The sequence below is a fragment of the Alligator sinensis genome, unplaced genomic scaffold (assembly GCF_000455745.1).
Source record: "Alligator sinensis unplaced genomic scaffold, ASM45574v1 scaffold237_1, whole genome shotgun sequence".
Classification (NCBI taxonomy): domain Eukaryota; kingdom Metazoa; phylum Chordata; order Crocodylia; family Alligatoridae; genus Alligator; species Alligator sinensis.
Window position 1 is genome coordinate 2,492,439 of NW_005841849.1, and position 10,148 is coordinate 2,502,586.

Here is a 10,148-nt window from a genome sequence, read left to right on the forward strand (position 1 = left end):
GTGGCGGACCTGGTAATAGGCCTGCACCGTAGGGAAACCCAGGATGGGGGCAGGGTGCCGCGGTGGACCCCGACGGAAGGGGTTAGTGGCACAGCGCCCCAGGAGAAGGGCAAGGTGCTGCGGTTGTCCCCCGAAAAGGGGATAGCGGCGCGGTGAGCCCGTGCCAGAGAGGGCAGTAGTGCGGTGGTCTCAAAGGACCGGTGAGGCCCGAGAGGGGCGACATGTTGGAGAAGGCCCGAGACAGAGAGAGGGGGGGGGGCATACGCTTATGGTGACAGTCCAATGTCTAGTACATCAGCGAGGCTTGGGGCGTGGTATTAGGGGTGGTAGGAGCCACGCGTAGCCCATAAGGCTAGGGTGCCTGAGGAGCACCCGTTATACCGGGAGACCCCCAGGGGGTCCGAGAACATACGGGGACAGAGGTCCCGGCTATCTGTGCCCAGGGAGTTGTAAGGCAGCCTCCCAACCTTATTCAACAGCAAAGACGTGGCGGGCGAGAATCGAGGGTGCCCTTGGGCCGAATTGGCATGGAGAGAGGGCCTTAAGGAGATCACGGCCCTCCTAAAGGACCCTGCCGTGACAGTGGTATTTCATTTTAATTCTGGATTTGGGGGTTTTTTAATCAGAATTTCCTTTTTTTTTATTGGAGAATTTGTGAATTTTAAACACAGAAAACCAGGATTTCTGCTTCTGCAGGATGCTGCTGTTCTAGGCTTTTCCTTGGACACATGGGAAGGATTCCTTGTGCCTGCTGATCTTTCATATAGGGTGCTGTGCTTAAGTGCATAGTTCTAGGACTGGGAAAAGGCTATGCATTTATCTGGGCTTAATATAAACAACGTTGTGGTAATAGCTTCAATGCTGATTAGCTTCTATAATTTTCAAGGCTTCTGATAGCAGCCCTTTGACAGCTACTTCCCTTCACCATTTCTGGTGCCAATTATGCAATACAGTTAAATTGCAAAGTAGGCACTGGAGCTGAAAAGACGGATCACTTACCTGATTATATAGATAACCAATGTTAATTATACTGTAGACAATAGGCAAAAAGGGATATGCATTGTATTATACTGTTAAACTAACTCTGTATGTATTGGGTATGTATATGTGGATGATTCTGTTTCTAAAACACTTATATTTAAAGGTAGGAAAATTTTATAGTTGTAGCTGCAGCTGGCTGAATGCTTTCAACCAAAAACCAGCATTTTGGCAAACACTATTTTCTGGAAAAAAAATATTTATGATTGGAAAAGTTGCTGGCAATCTTCAAAGCAAAATTAAAATATTAATTTTGATTTCAAATTGTCATTGGTTTAAAAAAAAACAAAATAGTCCAAACTTTGAATAATCTTATTCTCACTTTCTGTACATTTTTAAAAATCAGTAAATGCAATAATATGATGGTTCAGCTTTTTCTTTACTTCGTTCTCTATTCAAAATTTCAGCTTTCCAAAAATGATGACAAGAGAAAGTGTAAAAATAAATATAAAATGTTGCCACTAGTTCCTAAAAAGCTAAGAGAACTTTGAAAAGTTGCTATAAAAAAGCAGGAAAATAAAACCTAGAAATTGTCTTGGAATTCCATTTGGTGACAAAGAGGACATACAAGAAAGAGAAGTTTCATTTGAGTTTGAAGTACTTGCCCCTGTAAAGTAGAAATTTAAATGCGACTGTCTAAAAATGTATTTAGGGAGTGCAGAACTCATTTGGCCAGCTCGATTTGTAGTGAGCACAGAGATGACTTGGTCTGACATGTCCTTGTGCTGGCCCCAGCCGTTGCATGATGTACTGTTTAGAACAGGATTTCACATTGGTACAAGAACCTGTCCACATGGAGTTCATTTCTAGATCAAAGCCATAGTCTGGAAGTCATCTGGAGTTGTCAATGCCAAATAATGCCCCCTCCCCCCTCCTTTTTTCTTTTTCAAGTTGGACATTCATGGCTGCTTATGATACTGGGATTCATCTCCCAGGACATCTACCAGTAGCAGAGTCCAGGTTTGTGCTGCATATATTGCCACCATGATTCCTTGGCTCAGGTTGAGGATACCTTACTCCTCTGAACCAGGTTTTTTTTTTTTTTTTTTCTGCACAAAACATCCTGGTAATAATTAGAGCATTGCTGTTAGAAGATTTGATGGAGGAGTGTTAGAATATTTTGCCTCTGCCCAATGTGTTGTTTAGCAGCTGGAAATACTGCAAACGCTGTGACCAATAAAAGTTTTGGGGATCATCAGACAAAAGGTGGGGAAGCCCAGCATTGCATGGTAACAAAGTAATTTATCCTGCCAGGATGCCTAAATTGTAACTTTCAGAAGCTTAAAATGGCATCCACATAATGCTTAACCAAATTTTCTAACCTTTTTGGAAGGTATCTGGGTGGCCCATTCCTCCACATTGTAAAACTAATGCAAAGCTCATTAGAAAACAGCAAGACTTTTTTTTCCCCAAAGGCATCACTGGATTTGGGGTTAAGGCCAGAGTCCCTGGAACAACAGTCCTGTCACTTTTTGGGGGTTCTCTTTGCTCCAGAGAATATATGGCAAGGAGGCAGCTTGCCTTAAATTCATAGTATCTCAGTAAATACAACTCAGTTTACTTTTTTGAAGGCCAAAAAAGGTGCTGTGACACTTTCTTCATTTCGCTCTGCAACAAAGAACAGTAATTTTCTTCAATCTTCAGCACAGGTCCAGACCTTTTCTTATCACCCTTGCAAATTCCACAGTGGCATCACCAAGCCTCTAACTTCAGAAAATTTGTTTTTAATTTAAGCCATCAGAAGTCAATATGATGGTACTGAAGTGTGTGGGGAGCGGTCGTTGTGGTTCTTCCTACTCGATTTGCTGAACTCTGCCTATCCTGCAGACCTTGAGCTCTGAGTCAGAAACCATCTTTGTATGGTGGGTTCTTACTGTCATATAAAAGGGAATGGTACACGTAGCTAAGAAATCAGGCCCAGTGACAATCGTTTAAAATCTTTAACATATTAAGCGCTTTTCTTTGGGTTTTTTTTTTTTTCCTCCACGCTTTTGACTGAAACTGGGAACTGCAGGTACCCGCAAAGGAGAACGAATCAGTTGACTCAGCTCCTTGGAGTCTGAAGAAAAGGTTAGATTTTGTTTTGGTTCAAGGGATGGGGTGGAGGCTCAGGCTGAACAGGATTTTGTTTGAATTGGTTCACTCAACCCTGCTATAAATCAGGCTTGAATACTGTACCAGTGAGTATAAAATACTTGGATATAAATCAAGGGTTGAACACACTGTACCTGTGAGTATAAAACGCTTGATGTATAAGTCAAGGCGAACGCTCTGTATGAACTACTTGGAGAGATAAATGATAGTGCTTGAATACTGGCCGGTTGAATATAAAATACTTGGGCTATATGTCTCACTTTCACATTAGTGCTTGAACACGTGTATACATCACAATTGCCAGCTCTGAATGAAATACTCTAGTCTCAAGTCTGCCTGCTGAGGTGGTGAGTACATCAGAACTTGTTTTCTGTATATGGAGACTTCTTGGAGCATTTCTCAAGATATATATTCTGTGCTGTGCGTGGGAAGATCAATGTGATCTTTTGATGAGTTGCTTATAGGTATCAAAGTGTACATACCCTTCTTGCAAACATCACATGCAGAGAATACTGCTTTTCTTCTGCTTAAGAGATAGTGTGCTCTCATCTGACAAACATACAGACCGTGCACAAAGCTTGAGTCCATATCAAGGACAGATTCTAATGGTTTGTGGCTTAATAACAAAGCAGTTTACCTTAGCTAATAGTGATTTTAACTTTTTCTTTCTGAAGAAGGTCTTACTTGCCTACTCTGTTCAGGAATACTGATCAGGGATTATCTCTGCTTCCCCCTTACCCATTTAAAGCAGATCAGATGTTTGTAAAGGTCCCACGTCAAATATGCTCAGCATCCTAAATTCCAAACACTTTGACGGAGATGTGAGACAAAATACAGGGAGGGTATGTATGTAAACAGCCCATAATAGTGGCAAACATGACTTCTTACCTTCATGATTTGGTATCATTAAAGCTGTCAGCCTAGGAGATGTCTGGATATCCAGCATAAGATGCATCATAAACTCATCTTTGTTAATGAATAAAATATAGATGCATTATCATTTTCCTTGCTGTAAATGTCCTTGGTTTTTTAGCTACAGCTCTTCTAGTGATCCACTAATTTTAACAAAATATTATGGGAAAGACCAACAATACCTACACTGCAGTTACTGTCTGTACTATTTTCTCTCTCAACACATTATGGTCTCAATGGGAGCTGTCATTCATACCAAAGATGCTCAATTCTGAACCTGAAACTTTTTTCCAGCCAATTTGATATTGTTCTAGTTGTGTACAGAATTAAGTATACTTACCTTCTCTGTCAAATACACATGGGACAAATTCTCCCTCTAGCTTCTCTAAATGTCCCCACTACCACCCAGATTATGCATCAGTGGGGCTCTGAAGGGTATTGTGGTCCCAATTCCCATATAAGCACCTAAATGCCTCTATGCATGTGGACCGTAAACAATTTCACATCTTCATCTGGAAAGTTATAATTTAATTTTTCCCCCTGCCTTTGTTTTGTTTAGATTTTGACTTCTGAGCAAGGACTGTCATATGTATGTATGCGACCCTTAGGGGCAAAATCTCAGTTAGGAGCCTGTATCTTTTACTGTAACGCAGTGTGTTGGTTACCTTACAATTGACACCATATTGCCATGCTGTGGGAGATGAAAAATACTTATGGCTTTCCAAGGATGTTGGGGAAGCACAAGGGACTGGCAGGCTTCAGCCTTGATTTTTTTTTTTTTTTTTTTTTCTGATTTCTTGATAGTATGAATGCTCCCGTTTTTGAGACCATGACATCTGGATTCTTCTTGAATTTGAGCAGTGAGGCCAATGCTGTGCAGTTTAGACGCATCCTATCTTACACAGTAACATAATGAGGGGTGAGTGACCAGCCCTGGGTGCCCACTGAGAGAGCAGTACCATCGTTGCCCTGACTCCTGCCCTCCTGCTGCTGCCTCCTGGGATGATCTTACAGCAAGCATGGGCTGGCTTTTCATCTGAATGTTGCTTCTGTTGGATCAAAACATGAAATAAGAAAAATGAAAGCTAATCATCCTGTTTCCTAGCAAGAAAATAAAGAATCATTTGCTTGGTGCATGATCTTACTTTGTCCACCCTAAAACAGGCAATATATTGTGAGTCAACAGATTGGTGTTTACATGGCACAAGGCAGTGCTGTGCAGAAATACCTCAACTCTTGAATGAACTAGTATGGTTATAGCAAAGAAGTAGTTGTATTAACTAAACCACTGAGCACTGGCAGCTGTGACTGAAGTCTATGGAAACTGTGCTTTGAACATAAGGCTCTATAAAATACTATGTGCCCTACCATTTACTACATACTAGGGGTGTGCAAAATGGGCCCTATTCGATTTGGATTTGGGTTCGGCCTGAATCGGGGACAGAGATTCGATTATTTGGATTTGGATCACTGTCCCTGATTCAGTTTGGCCAAATCCAAATCTGAAGATTTGATGCTGACTCAGAGAATCGGCTATTCGGACACAGATGCAGCTTTTAAATTTTATTTATTTATTTTTTTTTTCCTCCATACCTTGAGGTAGCAGGTGCGGCTTGCTGTGATGCTGGGGTGCATGGAGTGTCCCACAGGAGCACAGGGAGGCCCTCCACATGCTCGGTGGACTGGAAGTACTTCTGGGTCTGCTGGGGAGCATGCTGGGATCCCTCCAGCTTCGCAGTTGACTGTGGGGGGGACCCTAGGTGCCCCCCCAGATCTGGGAGGCACCAATACTTCTGGGTCTACTGCTGAGTGCACTGGGGAGCCCCCTACGCCTCAGCAGTGCATCACTCATGAGCCACCTGGTACCTAGAGGTATGCAGAAAAAACATTTAAAGCTGCGTTGATGTCCGAATCGCTCCAAATCAATTCGGAGGGTTCCAGTTCGATTTGGAGAGATTAAGGGGTCCTCTGATTTGATTTGGTGATTCGGCCACCAAATTGAGCCAAATCAAATCGGGGACTGGAGCTTTGCACAGCCCTACTACATATTGTATGTACTACAGTGTATAAAATACTGTGTGCTGAGTCCAAGTTCAAAGTTCCTCAAATGGGACACCCAAAATGAGCTCAGAATTTTTGCCTTGCTATTTCAATGCCTCTATTTCTGACATGTGAAATGAGGATACCAATGCCACCTTGCTGGTGTTGTGGAGAGAGATTGATGACTATTAGAGAGAGAATTAAGGAGCTATGATGATTTGGGTAGCTGGGGTAGGGGACACAATGAAAATAAGCTTATACTCAGAGTAGGGTATGAGTAGTGTAGAATGTGACCAAACATTAAAGAATAAGTCAAAATATTGAATGGCTGTGCTTCACTGCCAGTTGAGTGAGTATGGAAGCCTGTGAAAACTACTCTCCCATATAATTAAAGGCTTGTAATGTACACACAAATGCTGGGGTCAAGGTCACACAGGCAACCTTAATTCTGGCCTTTTCTAATTTCAGCATGTGACGCAGCAACTATCGTGTTATTTTAAAGTAGGTTTCATGTCACCTTGCAGCAACTAATCTGCATATTTCTTCATTTTTAAACTTTGTCTTATCCAAGCACTCCCTAGGTTTAATATTTCACTATTTCCTTATTGTTGCTCCTTTTCTTGTCTCTTAATCTTGTCGGTGACCTCACATTGTGCAAGTAAATGTCAAATCATAATCAGTTTCCCACTTTGTATCATGAACGTGATCAAGTTCCTCTTTTTAGAAAATCTCATTAGTAAGAATACATCTCTTTGTAATTGCTACATTGAACTCCTTCTGCTCTGTAGATCTAACTTTGTACTTCTTAGTGACAGCACCATCTTGCTGCATATTTTTTAATTTAAAGATTTCCTAAACTCTTCTATTTGCATAACCTCTTTTCAGATTAATTGGCATGAATTCAAAATGGGTCAAAAAATCATATGGCCAGACTCTTCCCTGTCCTAGGGCTGTTTGGAAAAATGTCAGTGGTGCATAGTCCTAATGCTGAAGATTCGGCCCAGAGGGGGATTTTCTGATATCACGGAGCATGGTTAGCATCTCCCATTCCACCTCACCAACAGCAACAGTCACCATAGAGCAGGTACTTAAGAAAAATGGGGCACAACAAACTCCTATTGTACATTTTCCTTGCATGCTGGCAATTCCTGCTTACAGTAATGACTCTTTGTGAAAGTTATAGCCATAATAGTAATGTGTTTAAAAAAAAAAAAATAAATAAAATAAAAAAATCAGCAAGTCACACATACTTGTGTAACTACATATTGCCATAAGTGCTCATGTTGAAAAACATTTGGTCCTCTCTAAAGCTCTGTCTAGGATTCATTCAGTCAAGGAACAGATAGAACTCTAAATGCCAGGCCCTGGGTGACGGCCACAGCGGTCCCAGCTGTCTGACAGCGCACAGAGCTGCATGGTGCCCTGTTGACCTGGGCTGCACCTGCACAATGGGGCAGGGGCAGTGGCAGCACCAGTGCTAGGTGGCTAGGACTGGTTTCTGCTGCCCCCCACTTTCCCATGCTGTGTGGGGTAGGGGCTCTGCCAGGCAGCCCCAGTGACCCTGATGGCCGCTGCTACTGCAGGTGAGTGGCTTTTTTAAGAGCCAGGATGCTGAGGTTGATCAGGGCAGCCATCGGAGGGGCTGGGGGAGCGGAAGGGGGGCACATGAGCCTTGTGGGGTGGGGTAATAGCACCTGTTGGGGGGGCTGTAGCCCTGTGGCGGGGGAGGGGGAAGTCCATGAGTTGTGTAGGGGGTCTGCACCCTGTAGTGGGCAGGGGACCCAATCCTCCTGAGTAGCCACCCACAATGCACCCACACCTACCAACATACCCCATGGCCCCCTACATCCCTTCACAGTCACCCACATCCCCCAGCACACCTGATGTGCCTAGCTGCCAGGCAGGATGAGACCTGCTGGCAGGAGCCATGACTGCAGGGGAAGCTGTCCCCACATCCTGGTTATTGAAGGGGTCAGTGGGAGCTTTCACTGCTCTATGATGAGAAAAGCAAACAGCAAAATATATAGGTATTTAGAATTCATTTTATTATGATGGAGATGCTGGTAGGCTTCTAAATTGCTTTAACATTGTAGATGTATCAATAAAACATTGCCCGACAGACAGACAGACCTTTTGTTTTTATTGTGGAAGAACATGGATTTTGGGGTATTTTAGAGTGACTTTAGGATTTTTTATCTGGGATTTTTCAGTTTTCAAGTAGGGAACACCAGAATTCTTTCTAGGGAGGCAAGTGGGAGTACCCAGGCAGAGTAACTTGTTCAGAGCTGGCACTTGGACCCATGGCAGTAGTGCCACACAAAGGCCAACTCTGCAGCCGCTGGCAGCTGGCTCAGAGGGGCAGATGCCTCTAATGGCCATGCAGTCCCCATCTGAGTCTGGCAGGTGTGCAGCCTTGGAGCCACAAGATATCACAGGTGGCAGCAGGTCAGAGCCAGGTAGCAGCCCCCACTGCCAGACTGCTGTAGAGGGTGGAGAGAACTCTCAAGGCTGCTTCAGCAGTCCAGCTGGCACAAGGGGTAGTGTCCCCAGGTACCGATTGGCAGGGCCACAGAAGCTTCTGAGAGCAAGTAGCCCTGAGCTACTTCCCAGGGCAGCTTTTTGTACTGCTGGAGCTAGCACAGGGAAGCTCTTTATACTAGCTCCCCATGGCTGCACGTCTGGGAGGAGCCAGACAGCGTTATTTTGCCCCAAGTGACACAATTTGCCCCACACCAAAGTGCATGTCTGGGCACGTGTGCTGAAGCATAAATCCCCAGCTCAAATTTGCACTGCTTCTATTTGAGCTGCTGCAAGTGCATGTGTCTGCATGTGTGGGCTTGCCCCTGGAGTTCAGTGGAATGGAGCAGTGTTCAGGTCAATGACATAATCCTCAATGTATACAAGCCACCTCTGCTGTGTTGTCAATCACATCAATGCCTATTTATGACCAGATGACCTTATATACAAGTAACTTCAACTGTCAACATCAAGATTGGGGATACTCTGTTAAGAATAGTAGTGGAGATAAACTTTGTCTCTGAGCAAGCCTGAATCATATAACCCTCGTATGACCAGAAGGAGCACATACCTTCCACTCTGGACATTGGAACACTCAGGCAAACCCAAATCTTGCCTGGTGGAAGGGTGACTTGAGTAAAATACCAGCAAGAAAAGTTTTTGGCAAGTTTCCATCATCTCAGCACAAATGCTCACTCATCATTGTTATTGACAACATGATTTTTCAGCCCACACCATCCAGACCAGTTTCAAGATGGAACTTTGGAAGGTGCCTTGGTAGAACTATCAAAGGCTGACCAACAAGAGAGCCAGTTAGAGGATCCATCAGAAACCAATATTGATCAAGGCTACTATATATTTACAAACTGCCTAACTGAAGTAGCCAAACTCTGTATACCTAGAGGCTATAGAAGCCACTATGTGCCATGATGAGACGAGCAGTGTGAGCAGTTCTTCAACATCATCAAGCAATGCAATGACCCTGCAACTGTAAAAAGAACTATAGAGCAGCTGGCTACCACATTAAACAGTATCAAAGGGAGAGGTGGCTTACTACCAAAGAAGAAGTGGCTATCACCCACTCAAGTAGATAAGCATGGTGCTCCATTAACTCCCTTACAGGCAAAGGAACCAAAAATGACATTGCCCTGTGTTAGAAAAGCCCCATTGCAAAAATACTGTGCAACAACAGCAAGTACAGTAACCAAAGCAATCAACATACAGAAATTGACACGTGACTCAAGAGCAACTTAAATCATCAACCTTAATTTAACAGCCTCCATCTCCAACAACAAGGTCAACACAGCTGTTAAAGTTATCAAGACTGGCAAGGCTGCTGGTCCACATAAGATATTTCCAGAATTAATTACCAAGCTTAGAACCACAAAGAAAAGATGGCTTCACTAATTCTATAAATGTCTAAAAAATAACAGACTTCCAAAAAGCTGGAGAAAAGCAGATGTCATTGTGATTCTTAAACCTCAATAAATCATGACAGGATCCAAAGGGCTACAACCAACACATCTCACTACTCTACGTTACATACA

At 43.4% G+C, this 10,148-nt stretch overlaps 1 long non-coding RNA gene across 1 annotated transcript in view; it reads left to right on the top strand.

The window, feature by feature from the left end:
* The window catches only part of LOC102375020, a 5,960-nt gene extending 755 nt beyond the window's left edge, over positions 1 to 5,205 (top strand). Inside the window, exons 2-4 of the long non-coding RNA XR_322929.1 lie at positions 1,930 to 1,998; positions 3,053 to 3,108; positions 4,849 to 5,205. This is a non-coding gene — a long non-coding RNA (uncharacterized LOC102375020). The remainder of the gene's footprint in view (positions 1 to 1,929; positions 1,999 to 3,052; positions 3,109 to 4,848) is intronic.
* The last annotated feature ends 4,943 nt before the right edge of the window (positions 5,206 to 10,148 follow it).